General features: G+C 50.2%; 1 long non-coding RNA gene and 1 pseudogene across 1 annotated transcript; both read right to left on the minus strand.

The window, feature by feature from the left end:
• Positions 1-3,623: 3,623 nt before the first annotated feature.
• LOC147964159 (uncharacterized) lies at positions 3,624-4,429 on the minus strand (annotated as a pseudogene).
• Positions 4,430-12,831: 8,402 nt separating this feature from the next.
• On the minus strand, positions 12,832-16,124 carry LOC147964160 (uncharacterized). The gene is made up of 2 exons (XR_015607422.1): positions 15,545-16,124; positions 12,832-13,127 (listed from the first exon to the last, which is right to left on the minus strand). It is a non-coding gene; the product is annotated as an uncharacterized LOC147964160 (long non-coding RNA).
• Between the last annotated feature and the right edge of the window lie 1,023 nt (positions 16,125-17,147).

The following is a 17,147-nucleotide window of genomic DNA, read 5'->3' on the forward strand; positions in this document are numbered from 1 at the left end:
ACGTCGACTAGTGCGGGCTGACGGCGGCGCGACGCTGTTGGGCGAGGAACGACAGTGTGGGCGGCGGGCGACGGGGATCAGATCGGGCGCGTCGTCGGCACGTACGACGCAAAAAGGGCATGCGCGACGTGATTGGGCGACGTGCGCGTTTGTCAGGAATATTCCCTCGGATAGCGACGGCTCATGCAGATATTGGGTAGATATTTTGCTGCGTCGGGCCTGCGGCGATTATTAAGTGGGCGACGGCCAGTCTACAATATTGAATATGTATTTATTTATTTATTTGTATAATTTTGTCATTTAGTGTATTTTTTATAAACTTTGCACGAAAAACAAACATGTTTTGTGCCCAATTTTTTTTTCACGGGCCATAGTGACCATGCAGGGCACGCACGCAAAAATTTGCCGCGTTTCGAGTCCGTATGGATTTTCTACGATTTTCTGGGCCGAAAACCCCTAAAATACTGCCCGGACGTGACGCAACTTGCGTTCGTTGTCGGATTTCGTTCATTTTGGCCGTGGGGTGCCCGGGTGGGGCCCCACACGCGCTGCCAAAAGTTGGGTGCACTCCGTGAAACCGCTCAGGTACTTGCTGTGGAAGGGGGTGGTTGCGGTATGGCCGGAGGGGACCCTCGGTCGCACGTCTCCACTTCGCATCCGCCAAACGTGCCCAATTTTTTTTCACGGGCCACAGTGACCATGCAGGGCACGCACGCAAAAATTTACCGCATTTCGAGTCCGTATGGATTTTCTACGATTTTCCGGGCCGAAAACCCCTAAAATACTGCCCGGACGTGACGCAAATTGCGTTCGTTGTCGGATTTCGTTCATTTTGGCCGTGGGGTGCCCGGGTGGGGCCCCACACGCGCTGCCAAAAGTTGGGTGCATTCCGTGAAACCGCTCAAGTACTTGCTGTGGAAGGGGGTGGTTGCGGTATGGCCGGAGAGGACCCTTGGTCGCACGTCTCCGCTTCGCATCCGCCAAACGTGCCCAATTTTTTTTCACGGGCCACAGTGACCATGCAGGGCACGCACGCAAAAATTTGCCGCGTTTCGAGTCTGTATGGATTTTCTACGATTTTCCGGGCCGAAAACCCCTAAAATACTGCCCGGACGTGACGCAACTTGCGTTCGTTGTCGGATTTCGTTCATTTTGACCGTGGGGTGCCCGGGTGGGGCCCCACACGCGCTGCCAAAAATTGGGTGCATTCCATGAAACCGCTCAGGTACTTGTTGTGGAAGGGGGTGGTTGCGGTATGGCCGGAGGGGACCCTCGGTCGCACGTCTCCGCTTCGCATCCGCCAAACATGCCCAATTTTTTTTCACGGGCCACAGTGACCATGTAGGGCACGCACGCAAAAATTTGTCGTGTTTCGAGTCCGTATGGATTTTCTACAATTTTCCGGGCCGAAAACCCCTAAAATACTGCCCGGACGTGACGCAACTTGCGTTCGTTGTCGGATTTCATTCATTTTGGCCGTGGGGTGCCCGGGTGGGGCCCCACACGCGCTGCCAAAAGTTGGGTGCATTCCGTGAAACCGCTCAGGTACTTGCTGTGGAAGGGGGTGGTTGCGGTATGGCCGGAGGGGACCCTCGGTCGCACGTCTCCGCTTCGCATCCGTCAAACATGCCCAATTTTTTTTCACGGGCCACAGTGACCAATGCAGGGCACGCACGCAAAAATTTGCAGTGTTTCGATTCCGTATGGATTTTCTACGATTTTCCGGGCCGAAAACCCCTAAAATACTGTCCGGACGTGACGCAACTTGCGTTCGTTGTCGGATTTCGTTTATTTTGGCCGTGGGGTGCCCGGGTGGGGCCCCACACGCGCTGCCAAAAGTTGGGTGCATTCCGTGAAACCGCTCAGGTACTTGCTGTGGAAGGGGCTGGTTGCGGTATGGCCAGAGGGGACCCTCGGTCGCACGTCTCCGCTTCACATCCGCCAAACGTGCCCAATTTTTTTCACGGGCCACAGTGACCATGGACGGCACGCACGCAAAAATTTGCCGCGTTTCGAGTCCGTATGGAATTTCTACGATTTTCCGGGCCGAAAACCCCTAAAATACTGTCCGGACGTGACGCAACTTGCGTTCGTTGTCGGATTTTGTTCATTTTGGCCGTGGGGTGCCCGGGTGGGGCCCCACACGCGCTGCCAAAAGTTGGGTGCATTCCGTGAAACCGCTCAGGTACTTGCTGTGGAAGGGGGTGGTTGCGGTATGGCCGGAGGGGACCCTCGGTCGCACGTCTCCTCTTCGCATCCGCCAAACGTGCCCAATTTTTGTTTCACGGGCCACAGTGACCATGCAGGGCACGCACGCAAAAATCTGCCGCGTTTCGAGTCCGTATGGATTTTCTACGATTTTCCGGGCCGAAAACCCCTAAAATACTGCCCGGATGTGACGCAACTTGCGTTCGTTGTCGGATTTCATTCATTTTGGCTGTGGGGTGCCCGGGTGGGGCCCCACACGCGCTGCCAAAAGTTGGGTGCATTCCGTGAAACCGCTCAGGTACTTGCTGTGAAAGGGGGTGGTTGCGGTATGGCCGGAGGGGACCCTCGGTCGCACGTCTCCGCTTCGCATCCGCCAAACGTGCCCAATTTTTTTTCACGGGCCACAGTGACCATGCAGGGCACACACGCAAAAATTTGCCGCGTTTCGAGTCCGTATGGATTTTCTACGATTTTCCGGGCCGAAAACCTCTAAAATACTGCCCGGACGTGACGCAACTTGCGTTCGTTGTCGGATTTTGTTCATTTTGGCCGTGGCGTGCCTGGGTGGGGCCCCACACGCGCTGCCCCAAGTTGGGTGCATTCCGTGAAACCGCTCAGGTACTTGCTGTGGAAAGGGGTGGTTGCGGTATGGCCGGAGGGGACCCTCGGTCGCACGTCTCTGCTTCATATCCGCCAAACGTGCCCAATTTTTTGTCACGGGCCACAGTGACCATGCAGGGCACGCTCGCAAAAATTTGTCACGTTTCGAGTCCGTATAAATTTTCTATGATTTTCTGGGCCGAAAACCCCTAAAATTTTGTCACGTCTCATGTTTGCAGAAAATTCATAAATGTTAATGAATTTAAAACTATTTCAGATAATGTTAATGAATTTAAAAATTCTCGGATTCATAAATGGTAATGAATTTAAAAATATTTCAGAAAATGTTAATTAATGAATTAAAATATCTCACCTTTTTGATTATTTTTTAATTTGTTAAATATTTATTTCTTAATTTTCATTTTTTTCATCCACTGGGCTTTACTATATGCACATATTTTAACAACATATGAACATTTCTAAAACACTTTATAAACATTTAGAAACGCTTTTGACTTTTTATTCAGTTTTCTTTTATATTTTATGTGTTTTCACGATTTTTTTTGCTACAATTTTTAGATAATTGCATACCTTATTTTGTGCTATGTATATTCGATGGAAATTTTTTAAATATATTGTGAACATTTTTATGCATTGGTCGGAAAATTTTCAAATTTTTGTCAAAATAAGCATTCAATATTTTGCTAATTTTTTGAACAAACTTTGAAGACAAATTAAAACAACATTCGAACAAACTTGATTGAACATAGATATATTTTACATAGTCCATTAAACACTACGGAAACGAAACGAGTTCATCCGAACATAAACGATTCATAGTTCATACTTAGAACATTTAAAAAAAACAACTGCTCCTCCTCGTCGTTGCTACCCAGCAGATCGATGACCGCACCGTCACCGCCGTCACCGCCGCCGCCGCCGTCGTCGTCGTCGTCGCTGACCTGGGCTAGCCGCTCCCAGTCGATGTCGTCTTCGTCCGACGACTCTGCCGCCTCCGCCTTCGCCTGCGGGACCACCGGCGGAATCGCCGCCACCGCCTGGATCGCTGCCGCCTGCTCGGCGGCCTCCCTCGCAACCGCCGCCGCCTCTGCAGCTGCCGCTGCAGCCACCGACGCCCGCAGGGCGACGAGGTAACCCGGCATATCGTCGGGATCGCCGTCCTCCCGAAGAACCAACTGCTCCGGCGGCAGTTCCACCTCCGGCGGGGCGAGGGGATCGGCGGTCACCGGCGCAGGTGGTGGAGGGGCCCGACGGCCGCGTGCTTCTGGACGGGGGCGCGGGACGAGGTCTGCCGTGCCGCCGGACTCCGCGAGCCGGCACGCGCGAATGACGGCGGCGTAGTCTTTGCCGTCCCAGAACGCGTGACGGCCGGCGATGTTGTTGCGGCCGCCGGTCCGCTTCTCCTCGCGGTGGCGCCGGGCCCGCGCCTCGGGTAGCCGTCCTTGTCGAGCTTCCAGTTGTGCGGCAGACGGCAACCCGGCGGCACGAGGAGCCCAAACCGGTACAGCTCCTCTGTCTCCGGCGTGCTCAGGCTCGACGGCCACGCGCTCGGTCCGTCGCCGCCGCCGGTGCCGGAGCTGCTGCCGCGGTGGAACGACATCTTGCCGGCGAGCTTTTCAAAGGTGGATGTGACGACGGGTCCGGGGAAGGAATGGTGTGAGCGGCGACGGGCGGACGGGGGTGGTTTTTTTAGGGCAGACGGCGGGGGCGGCGGGCGGACGGGCAGTAATGGCGACGGGCGGGTGGGTCGACGGCATTGATGCGCACGGGATACGACGGGGCAGCAGGCGGCGGGACGGCAGTCGAGGGCGGCGTTGCGGCAGTCGAGGGGACGGACAGGACGGGACGGCGGGGCCGCTATCCACGCGCCACGACGCGTTTTCCGCGGGCGACGCGTCGCGGATTGACCACCGACGGGCGCGTACGTACGTCGCCCCACTGTACAAAAATACGCTGTCCTTGCTCGAGTGTAAAAAAAAGGCGTCGCCTCACTGTACAAAAATACACCGTCTTTGCGCGAGTGTAAAAAGAAAGCCGTCGCCTCGCGCGCGGGTACGTCGCGGGAGCGGGGCTGGGGGGAGGGTGATGGGGAATGACCATCCTACCCTTTTTTAAGTTTTTACATGAAGGGGTATAAGACGATCTGAACCGTTGATGTGTCTAGGGGGGTTGTACCGAAGAAGAAGTGTATATATAGATAGACAGTAAGAGGCATGTAATGCTAGCAGAATGAATTGAGTGAGGCACAATGTAATATATATATATATATATATATATATATATATATATATTCTACTAAAAGGCAAAATGTCGCACATGCACAAGAAAAAATGGTCTATACGACCCTCCAAGACTAAGGCTATTACCAGCATTTCCGACGTGCGGATCATATGGACCATCATCTTGAGCCCGCTGCTGCTCCTGTCTACAACTTGGAAGAGGCAGATGTCTCCGGCCTTCATCCCGGCATCTTCGATCAATTTCTTCCAGTCTTCTCGATATATAGTAGGCCACGTCCCATGGGAATATTTCGTGAAGACCAGCTTTGTGTCCATCTTCATACCTTCCAGCAAAACTTTGAGAGGTATTATTTGGTTGCCCTCTTGTTGGCGCGGGAGACACCTCGAAACATATGCCTTGCAAAAATACTGTTCAGAAAAGAGCGCGCCAGGATGGAGATCGGGTATCAGGCCGACGATTAATTCAGGAAAAAATTGTTCTAAATTTGCGAGCTTTATACATATTGCGCATGGTATCTGAAGTTATGAACTCACCAGGTTTGGATTCAGTATATCATTTTTCGTCATCTTCTGCACAAACACGGGTAATTCGTGCGATCTTGTACATCACCATCTCCTCTTGTGGCGTATTTAGTTTCTCCCTTTTGGATAGTAGGTAAGAGCCGCAGTGGCAGCCGACGCCGCCCATCTTCATCGCGCCGCAGTTGCAGACGTAGCCGTCACCGCCTGCATATCAATTCTCACATAAAATCGCAATGTATGTTATGTAATAGTTGCACAAATAATAATAATTAATATAAGAGAAAAAAACGCATGTTTTGCAAATGTGGGTGTAAATTTAGCTCTAGCAGTACGTATATGATCATATGATTAGCACGTTGAATTCAGATCATTAGCGCACAACGTTCAGACTTGAAGAAAATGGCTTGAAAATAGCATTATGTTCTATTCTTTCTTTCTATTTATTTTTATCTAGACAAATACATCTAAACTGGGATAAAGATCAGATCTCTATTAGTAAACACATGTAACTACAATTGCTACTAAATAATGCATTAGGGCGTTACCCAATCAGACCATATTAATAATAGAGAAACGATCTATTGGTGCCATGGAAGATGGCGCTTGCTTGCGGCAAGCCGGCCATTGCAGCATCACCGTTTACTCAAATTTGGACACAGAGGAGATAGAACGATCACAACCAACAGTGCTTCCTGAAGGCGGCAGATGACAACAAGCGGGCGGTGGCAGCGATATTGGGAATTTTATAACAAATCATGTGATCTAGTTGTTGATATATGTAGTTCTGCAATTACACCTTCTATAGTAAATATATATCTGTTGTTCTATAATAATAATAAAATCATATCTATTAATTTGAGTCGGTGTTACGTTGCATTTTGTTTGCATTGCCATCATGTTCACATGGCAGCGAGCTTGAAACAACTGGCTTAAAAAAATTATGAATTGATTCAGTCCTCTTTCTCTTTGTGTCTAGACAAATACAATCAGGCGTTTATTGAACGAACGTCCAGGCAATATCCATCTAGCAGGATAGAGTTTGCATCATCTGATTTTGGCTAGCGCGACGTGAATGCGTGATTACGAACACATATTGCCAGCACACCATTGGCAAATACGCCTGCACACCATAGCACACGCCCTAGTAGATTCCTTCGACAATTAGACTAATTAGAATTTACTAGTTAGTTGTGAAATTTTGCGGTTCCACAATTCCACCGATGCAATTTGAAGGCATAAATAAACTAATCTAATGCTGAAAGTAAACTAACCCCTTTTTCTTTCGGTTTGGTCGCTCCATGTGGCCAGCCGGCTGGCAGCGCGCTCGTGGTCATGGATCGGCATCACTACGGTTGCCTGTCCCCTTCCCTCCTCAACGAAGAGATTCGACTGATTGCCATCATATTTTTTATATACGTGCATGTACTTCCAGTCCGGCCAAAATTCTATGTGCTTGTACGTGCGCCGTTGGTACTGCATCGGCTACCTAGCATGGCCTTGTGCGTACGAGTGTTCTCCAGGCAGACCAAACGATCTACTCCATGAACCACTCAAGACGTGCGCTACTCGCCGGAAATTAATAATAGGCATACGAGGACACGACCTAGAAGCTTGGAAGATCACTGGAAACTAATCACTGCCCTCGTCTCATCCAACGTTAACATCTACTGTTTGGAAGATCAGAGCGGAGTATGTTCAATACGCCGCCCCTTGCAGCAGTATTGCATTCATCAGACTGGACAAATATTTAAGGATAGGCCATAAGACGAGCGCATACCTTTTTCCCCTGGTGGTGAGCTTGATTGAGTCATGACCGAGACAGGAGATGGGAGACTCGCAGGTGACGCCTGCTGGAAGAAGAAGCACCTGAGAGAACCTACGTGAATCAAACAGAATCGGCTAATAAGCAGGAGATATAATAGAATTGGTTTGTGAGATAACAGTCAGAGCAAAAGTAGAAGGCAATTTCATCTGGATATAGACGGCAACGTCAACTGCGCTCCGTTCGGTTTAGAACGTTCGGGGAGGGGAGGAATCAGACCGAACGTTTCGTTCGATCCACGAGAGAGGACCGAACTAACGATTTCGTTCGTTACGGTCTACCCCCTCCCGAACGCCTGTCTCCCTCCGCTCGCCTTCAGCGGGCCAGCTCAATGACTCCAACAGACTAGCCCAAAAACTTCATTAAATTGAATAATTAAGAAAAACAAAGAGTTATATTTTCTGTAGGCCCAAAAACTGGTACTACCAACAAATAGACAGAAATGGGAAAAAGGCCTAAAATGCGCTGGACCAAGAAATCCTTCCTTGAAAAAAAAATCTAGAAAATCCATAGTACGCGACAAAAAGTTGCCATGCTCTAATGAACAAAACTAGCATATAATCATGAAAAAGGGTATATTAAAAAAATTACATGATTTGCCATGATGTTCATACAAACTTCATTACAATTGGGTGTGGAAAAAGTTTGCTATGATATTATGGAGAAACAAAAAAAATGGAAATATCAGATAGAACAAAAAAGATTTCTACAAAAATTGTCATTGGGCATGTATAAAAATCTGAGCAATGCCATATCAATGGATCAAAATTTCTTAACTTTGCCATCTTTCAATATACAAATGTAAAAAAGCAGGAAATTTTCACATGGCAAGTTAAACTAAAATTTGCCATGTGAATAGAAGTATTTTTGCCATGGCAAAAATGGAGTAAAATTTTCCATGGCAAAAAATGGATTAAATTTTGCCATGGCAAAAATGGATTAAATTTTGCCATGGCAAAAATGGATTAAAAATTGCCATGGGAATACAAATATATATACCATGCTACATAGTAAAAATTTGTCATGTTCCGGAAAATGTAAATTTTCCATCATATTTAAATTAAAATTGCCATGCTCTTTACAATAAATTTGCCATGGAAAAATAAACTAAAATTTGTCATGTCATTAAAAGTACGTTGTGGCAAAAAAATGAAGTAAATTTTGCCATGGCAAAAATGGTGTAATTTTGTCATGGAAATAAATTAAAAATTGCCATGGCTACACAAGTATATTTGCCATGCTACATATTAAAAAAATTAATGTGTGCAAATGTAAATATATATAAATGAGATATATATAACATAAGATCATCTGCCTAACATATTAAAAAATGGAAGTGAGTCTTTTTCCCCCCGGCCCTCGCGTCGTCCTCCCGAGGGCGACTTGGGGGCGACTAGGGTTTCCCCGCGCCGCCACCCCCTCAATCCCAGCCCCTCCTCGCCGCCACCTGAGGGGATCGACAGGCAAGCCTGCTAGGTCGTCGATGAAGGTGGCGGTGAGGTGCTGCGTTGCTTCGTGCCCCCGCGAAGGACCCGGAAGCCGGGGCGGCGGCCCCGGACGGCGAGGCGGCGCTGCCTCCGCGACTGGCGGCGCGCGCAGGAAGAGGTGGTCGGCATCCTCGGCTGCCCGGGCAGCGAGGATACGGCGGGCGGTCGCGGTGCGGAGTTCCTCTGGCCCAGATCTGAAGGTCAGGCGCCCTCCTCCCCTGCTCTCTCCTCCCCGCCGGTCGTACCCTTCTGTGACTCTGGTCGCCAGATCCGGTGCTGGTGGGGTGCGGGTGCTCAGGTTCGAGCCCGGGGGAAACCCTTGGCCGGTCCTCCGGTCACGACGGCGACGGCGCGTGTGCGCGCCGTGTTCTTCGCTAGAGGCGCCGTCGAGGGCTCTTCTCTTCACCCCCGTCCCAGACCCCGGGTGAAAACCCAAAACCCGTCTCGGGTTGGCCGGCGGCGGCACCTAGTGCGTCGCGTCCTTGTTGGAGGCGCCGTGTTGGGTGTCTGGTTCTTCGGGAGAGGGATGAGGTGGTTGGTGGGCGTTCGGCGGCTGCGAGGCCAAGTTTGTGTTTTTCTGTGGAGGGTGCTCGTTCCTGCAAGAGTCCTTCTTGCGGCCATGGAACGGGACCTGGTGCTCCCCTGCTCCGCCTCTTGGCCTCGGCAGCTTTCTTCTTCGGCGACCTCCCGATGGCTATCCTTCTGCTCTTGGTTGTTCAGGAGAGGTGGTAGTGTAGCTGTGGTGTGTGCCTGTGGCGTGGCGAGGGCTGTGCAACTTGTCTGCGATGGGGATCCGGCTGGCGTCTACTCTAGTTCTCGGGTGAGCGCCAACGATCCGACGGTGCGGCGTCTTCGAGCCTAGGCGAGAGGAAAGGGTTCCTCTTCGGCGTTGGGAGCGATGTTCTTCCCTTGCCCTTGGGTTCAGACAGTTCACACCTTTCGCTGGCCTTCGGCTGATCATCGAGGCTTCTCTGCTGCTCCTCTCTCTGTTGCCTATGTGCAGTAGGTTTCGACACTACTAGCAGGGCTCTCCATGTATTTTCTTTCTGATCTAGTGTGTGTTGCATTGTTAGTTGTTCACTAAGCTCCATTGTATCTTTCGGTCGCTATCGCTTTGGTGGCCTTGTGTAATCCTGGCCGGTTGATGGCTTCATTAATTCAAAGCCGGATTCCCCTTGAGCCTTCGTTCTAAAAAAACATATTAAAAAATTAAAAATTGGAAACATGAAGGAGATCGTGCGAGGCGTGGGGCTGGCGACTTCTTTCAATGAAAGGGGAGGGAACGAGCGAACGAAACGACGTACGTTGGTATTGATCTGAAGGCACACATGGCAAAGCTAGCTTGACTGATGGATTGAATCTGGCATAGCGTGGCTAGCCAACAGGTGGATTGATTGATCGACGAGCAACACACGCACACAGACGGGCATGTGTAACATTTGTTGTTTGTACTTTTTCAACTCATGATGATTACAAGGTAGGAGCTACATGAATTTATATAACATAAGATCATCTGCCTAAGTAGAGTTAGGATTTCTATACTACTTTTTTTGTTGAAGAAACCAGCTTTAGACTGGTGTTTCATTGATTTAGCAGAAGGGAGCGACAAAGTGTTTCCAATCAAATGATCAGGTGAATAAGAGAAAATTACAGCGGATCACTGGGGCACTCAGCTCCCAGTAGAGTGTGATCAGGGCGATATCTCACGTCATGTTCCCGAAGGGCTGCTCTATGCATTTGGCCCCTGCTAAACGCCATTGCTCCATGTCACGGCGGCATGCCTCGAAGATGTGTCGCTCATCTGGCTGTTTCCCTCTGAAGATGCAAGAGTTTCTCTCCAACCATATGTGCCACGTAATGAGGGCCAGCATCGACGATTTCTATACTAGCAAGCCGGTGATTTTATTGTTTTATCTAGATTCATTGTGCTATCAAGTAGTTCTAACCTAGCTGTTACAGGATTCACCGATTTAGTCCTTATTTTGCATTTCCATTTTTAATGGATGGGGTGGATTCTAAAATCTCATATTTCAGTTAGTTTTTGGTTGGTCAGCTTGAGTGGTAGGGTCCGTTTGGATGGAAGCCAACGACAACCCTGCCAAAAAAATTGGCGTTGACTGAGGACACAGGCAAGCGTTTGGATGGCTGCCCAAATTTCTGATGTAGCCAATTTTTTGGTTAACACATTTAGTTTTTCTGCTAACCGCAGGCGATTCGGTGGCGGCGAAACCTTCCGCTAAAAAGTTGGCATGCCTAGTGTTGGCAGGGCGGCTGCATGCGCTATCTAAACAAGCTCGTATTCTCTCTTTTTTTTTTTGTCCCAGATGGTATTTCATATAGGCCAGCTTGCTATATTATATAAGATACTTCATATAGGAGGTCAAGCGTGGAAAAGATAGAATTTTCGGCAAGTCGAGAATCATGTTAACCAAGCTATCATCATATTTTCCTTCCTTGAAAATGCTCCATGAAATGTTAGTTAACATGCCTCTGAATGTTGATTGTCTTTTACATAATTTGACTGTTTATGTAGATTTTGATTTTTTTTGGAACGAAGGCTCAAAAAGAGCCCGGTTTTGAATTAACAAAGCCATCAACCGGCCAGGAGTACAAGACTGCCATTTACAACAAGAAAGAAGAAAGCGGAAAGAAAAAGATATAATGTACTCAGCAGAACAACTCGAAGGCAAAGAGCACACACTACTCTTGCCATCGAACGACGCAAAGTCAAGAACTAGCTAACCTACAGAGACGCCAGGAGGAGGGCACCACCATTCATGATTTTGTGTCGCTGGCTACCACCAAAGGGATTAAACAGGGCAAACATGATCTGACTCTGTCGCCGCAAAGGGCCCCTACCCTACCACCCAGGTTCGACGGGTGCCGCACCGGCGGCCAACGGAGTGATTCACCCTAGAATCCAAATCAGAGTGCCCCGGCTGCCAAAGGAGAGGCACAATGGACAGACCCACATGAAACGGAGAACCGATCCAACACCATCGTCGGCAGGAGCAAGGCAAAACACCGAATGAGAGTTATCGGACGCAGACACTGAAACCTCAAAGAAGGCCAAATGGATGCGACACCATGCCCCTGGTCAAGGATAGGAATCGCCACACCGAAGGCCTACCGCCGGCATGGAGGCAGGGACCCCAATCCCCTCGAACCAGCGGCTGGAACCCTCCGCACCTGGACCAGAGAAGGATGTCGTTGATGAAATCAGGCCACCACATGCCGCCCTCGAACCACACCCAACTCCACCACCACTCGAGCCATCCCCGAAGGACACCCTCAGGAAGGAACACGCCACTAGAATGCCGTTGTCGCCAGGAAAAGGGGACCTGAGGCTTTTACCTGAGCTCTTGGACGGGATGGGAGGAGGAGGAGTCTCACTGAAGCCTCCAACAAGGTAAACGACGCACAAAGGCGCCGCCTTCGGTGTGGCCGCCACGTCGGCCAGGGGTTTCCCCCCGATCCGCCCCCAAGCACCAGATCCGCGCACCCGATGCCGAGATAGCGACCATAGCCGCCAGAGGCCGAGATCGGCGCGAATCGGAGTAGATCGAGGTTGAAGACGCCACTTCTCCAGGGCGCAAACGACTGGTGAGGAGTCACCGCACCAGCCGACGCCCGCCGCCTCCGTGCCGCCCTCACGGCCAGGGAGGCGGCCCGCCTGCACTCGCCGACGCCACCCGCCGCAGAGGCCACGTCACGCGCCGCCATCCAGGGGCCGCCGCCCCGAAAGCCGAGGCCCTCCACACAGGGTGAAGCCGCCGAGATCCCCGCCGCCACCATCATTAGAGCCGCGCGGGCTCGCCAAGGTGCTCTGTGATACCCCCGATTTGACCGTACACTAATCATACACGCAAACGTGTACGATCAAGATCATGGACTCACGGGAAGATATCACAACACAACTCTACAAATAAAATGAGTCATACAAGCATCATATTACAAGTCAGGGGCCTCGAGGGCTTGAATACAAGAGCTCGATCATAGACGAGTCAGCGGAAGCAACAAAATCTGAATACAGACATAAGTTAAACAAGTTTGCCTTAAGAAGGCTAGCACAAACTGGGATACAGATCGAAAGAGGCGCATGCCTCCTGCCTTGGATCCTCCTAAACTACTCCTGGTCGTCGTCAGCGGGCTGCACGTAGTAGTAGGCACCTCCCGAGTAGTAGGAGTCGTCGTCGACGGTGGCGTCTGGCTCCTGGACTGCATCGTCTGGTCGCAGCAATCGGGTATAGAAAGGAGGAAAGAGGGAGCAAAGCAACCATGAGTACTCATCCAAAGTACTCGCAAGTAAGGAGCTACACTACATATGTATGCAATGGTATCAAATGGAATAAGGGTATAATATGTGAACTAAACTGCAGAATACCGAAATATGGGGGGATAGCTAATCCTTTCGAAGACTACGCTTCTGGCCACCTCCATCTTGCAGCATGTAGAAGAGAGCAGAAGGTAAGTTCACCAAGTAGCATTGCGTAGCATAATCCTACCCGGCGGTCCTCTCCTCGTCGCCCTGTTAGAGAGCGACCACCGGGTTGTATCTGGCACTTGGAAGGGTGTGTTTTATTAAGTATCCAGTTCTAGTTGTCATAAGGTCAAGGTACAACTCCAAGTCGTCCTGTTACCGAAGATCACGGCTATTCGAATAGATTAACTTCCCTACAGGGATGCACCATATTTCCCAAAACGCTCGATCCCCTTTGTCCGGACACACTTTTCTGGGTCATGCCCGACCTCAGAAGATCAACACGTCGCAGCCCTACCTAGGCACAACAGAGAGGTCAGCACGCCGGTCTAAATCCTATGCACGCAGGGGTCTGAGCCCATCGCCCATTGCACACCTGCACGTTGCGTACGCGGCCGGTGGGCAGACCTAGCAACCTCCATTACAAAGGAAGTTGCGTTACGCGGTCCAACCCGGCGCGCGCCGCTCAGTCGCTGACGTCACGAAGGCTTCGGCTGATACCACGACGTCGAGTGCCCATAACTGTTCCCGCGTAGTTGGTTAGTGCGTATAGGCCAGTAGCCAGACTCAGATCAAATACCAAGATCTCGTTAATCATGTTAAGTATCCGCGAACGCCGACCAGGGCCAGGCCCACCTCTCTCCTAGGTGGTCTCAACCTGCCCTGTCGCTCCGCCACAAAGTAACAGTCAGAGACCGTCGGGAACCTAGGCCCACCTCTACCGGGATGGAGCCACCTGCCCCTTCAGCCCGCATCTCCGAACAGTATCATAAGTAATGTAACAGTATAAAGTATATAGCATATGCCCGTGATCACCTCCCGAGTGATCACGGCCCAGTAGTATAGCATGGTAGACGGACAAGAGTGTAGGGCCACTGATGGAACACTAGCATCCTATACTAAGCAGTAGGATAGCAGGTAAGGGTAACAACTGTAGCAACAATGATAGGCTATGCATCAGAATAGGATTAACGGAAAGCAGTAACATGCTACACTACTCTAATGCAAGCAGTATAGAGAAGAGTAGGCGATATCTGGTGATCAAAGGGGGGGGCTTGCCTGGTTGCTCTGGCAAGAGAGAGGGGTCGTCTTCAATGTAGTCGAACACACGGACATCGGCAGCGGTCTCAGAGTCTACCGAAAATAAGTAACGGAGGGGGAACACAATAAATAACACAGCAATCAAATGTAACCCAAAGCAAGATGCGGCATTACGTTGTGCTAGGGGTGACCTAATGTAGGGATAGGTGATACCAGCGAAGAGGGGAACATCCGGAAAAGTATCTCCGGTGTTCTGCGTTTTCGGACAGATGAATCGGAGGGGGAAAATTGCGTGTTCGCTATGCTAGGGATGCGTGGCGGATGAACGGACTGCGTATCCGGTTTTGTCTCATCGTTCTGAGCAACTTTCATGTACAAAGTATTTTTATCGGAGTTACGGTTAATTTTCTATGATTTTCCAAAGTTTTAAATATTTTCTACATTTTCTGGAATATCTGTATTTAAACTAATCCGAATTTGACCAAGTCAAATTGACTAGTCAAGAAGGGGGGATGCGGCCCACATGCCATGGACTACCCCAATAACATAAATAAATATATCTAATTAACTAAACTAGTTAAGTACAGAGGCCCACTTGGCATAGGCAAGTTTAGCCTCTAATATAATCTATCCTTGTCCTAATTAAACCTGGCCAGACACGCAATGAAGAACACAGCAGGATTCAAGGCTGGCTCACACGCACGCGTAGCTTGCGGTGGCCACGACCAGCAGCTTGGAGCGGGCGTAGGCGGCTGCAGGCAAGCGCTGTAGAGGCCGGGTTGTCGCGCTCGTGGACATGGGCGCGGGTCGCGGGTGCAGTAGGTGCAGCGGACATGGCTGCAGCAGCGCACGCATGTGTGACTCGGCCGCGGATGCAGAGCTCCGGCCACAACGGGCGGGGCCGGCAGCAGGCAGCGGCCGCAGCACAGCAGAAGCAGCAGCAGCTAACGCAGCGCAGCGAGCAGCACGACGGCAGAAGCATCAACAGAAGCAGCGGCATAGGAGCAGCACATCACAACACGCACGTACGTGTACGCGTACGCGGGGGCTCGGACGAGCTCGGAGACGGCGGCTACGGTGACGAAATTGAGAGGGGGAGAGAGGTTTTGGTAGAGGAGCTCACAACGGTGTCGCCGGTGAGCTCGGGGAGGCCGAAGACTGGACGGAGCTAGGCGAATCGACGGCGAGATGGTGACGTCCGCGACGGAGAAGAGCTCGATGGTGAGGCTTGGAGCGGTCCTAGCTCGAACGGGTGCACGTGGAGAAGGAGACGACGCTGGAGGTCCTCCTGGACATGAGCTCCGGCCGCGGGGAGGCCAGTGGCCACGCGACGACCGCGATGGACATGGCGTCTGCTCGGGCGATTTCATCGAGAGAGAGCGAGGGAGAGGAGATGGGGGCGCGAGGGAGGGGATTAGGGTTTCGGGTGCGAGGGAGTCGACTTGTAGGCGCCGGCGGCGGCGGGATGGTCGACGCGTGGCCGGTGCCATGGCAGATGGCCTCCACGATCCCCCTCAGCTCCTGTAGCGAGGAGGGGGATGAGTTAGGTGGGCTGGGCCTGTTTTAGCTAAATGGGCCAAGGCGCCCAGTAGGTTTAGGTCTTTTGTTTTCTTTTTTCTGTTTTCCTTTTTTTGTTTCTTTTCTTTTAGCTCTGTTTAGAATTTAAATTAATCATCAAAAGGGGGTTTTGTAAAATAAGAGACTTTGCCCATAATTTATAACGAAAATTTAGGCACTGCCATAAATTGGTTTGGCACATAAATAAAATAGTTTGCAAAATTTTATAATTTTAAAGGCATATAAGTTATTGATTTGGCCACTGTTTTAATTATTATATGGCATTAAACCACTTTGTAAAAAGTTGGTTCACCACCATAATTGGTTATGAATTATTTTCCACACTTTGAACATTTTATTTTTGACTTTATTTTAAAATTTGATTTTGGACCGGATTCGAACCAACGCGAGTTTAACAACAGTAATCGCGGTGATGTGGCATCATTAGCAGAGGACTGCTGTAGCTTAATTATCCGGGCGTCACATGCTCCTCTGGCGGCGGCGGAGGGGGGGGGGGAGGGGGCTAAAGTGTGGCGGCTAGGGTTGGCCCCTGAGTCGCCTCGGAGGAGATGACGCGGGGGGGGGGGGGGGGGGGGGGCTTTTTGGTTCATTATGACAACGACAAAGATCACTTTGAGGCGCTCGCCATGGCAGATGGGGATGCGGTGGCGCCGGGCACACTGCTCGTAATAAAAATGTTGTGACGGCTCCAAATGAGAACTGAACTTACTACACAAATATTCAGTTATATATCAAGGCGGCAAATGTTTGCATGTTGTGTAAAATAGCATGGCAAATTTTAATCCAAATCTTGCCTGTCTTCAGTTTTCTAAAAATTAGCATGGCAACACTGTACGTGATACAATCTTTCAGCATGACAAATCATTTAAATAAATTGTAAAAAAAGATGGTTCCAAATAAACTTGTATACGGTCAAGTAGGATCCTAATTTTTCGTATGGCAACTAAGCCATCAGTATCCTTCCAATGGTTTACTGAATGGACATCCGTTACTGAATTTAAAGATGAAGAAAGCATCAGGTTACCTGTGAAAACCCATGCAGGGAATAGGCGCTGCTGCTGCTCATCCCGCACATCCTCTGCTGATGCACTTCGTTCCGGTGCGTTGTTCACTGCTGCCTCTCACGACGCATTGTCCGCTCCCTGCTC

This window comes from Triticum urartu, chromosome 6A (genome assembly GCF_056163025.1).
Source record: "Triticum urartu cultivar PI428250 chromosome 6A, HENAU_Tu73, whole genome shotgun sequence".
Taxonomy (NCBI): Eukaryota; Viridiplantae; Streptophyta; class Magnoliopsida; order Poales; family Poaceae; genus Triticum; species Triticum urartu.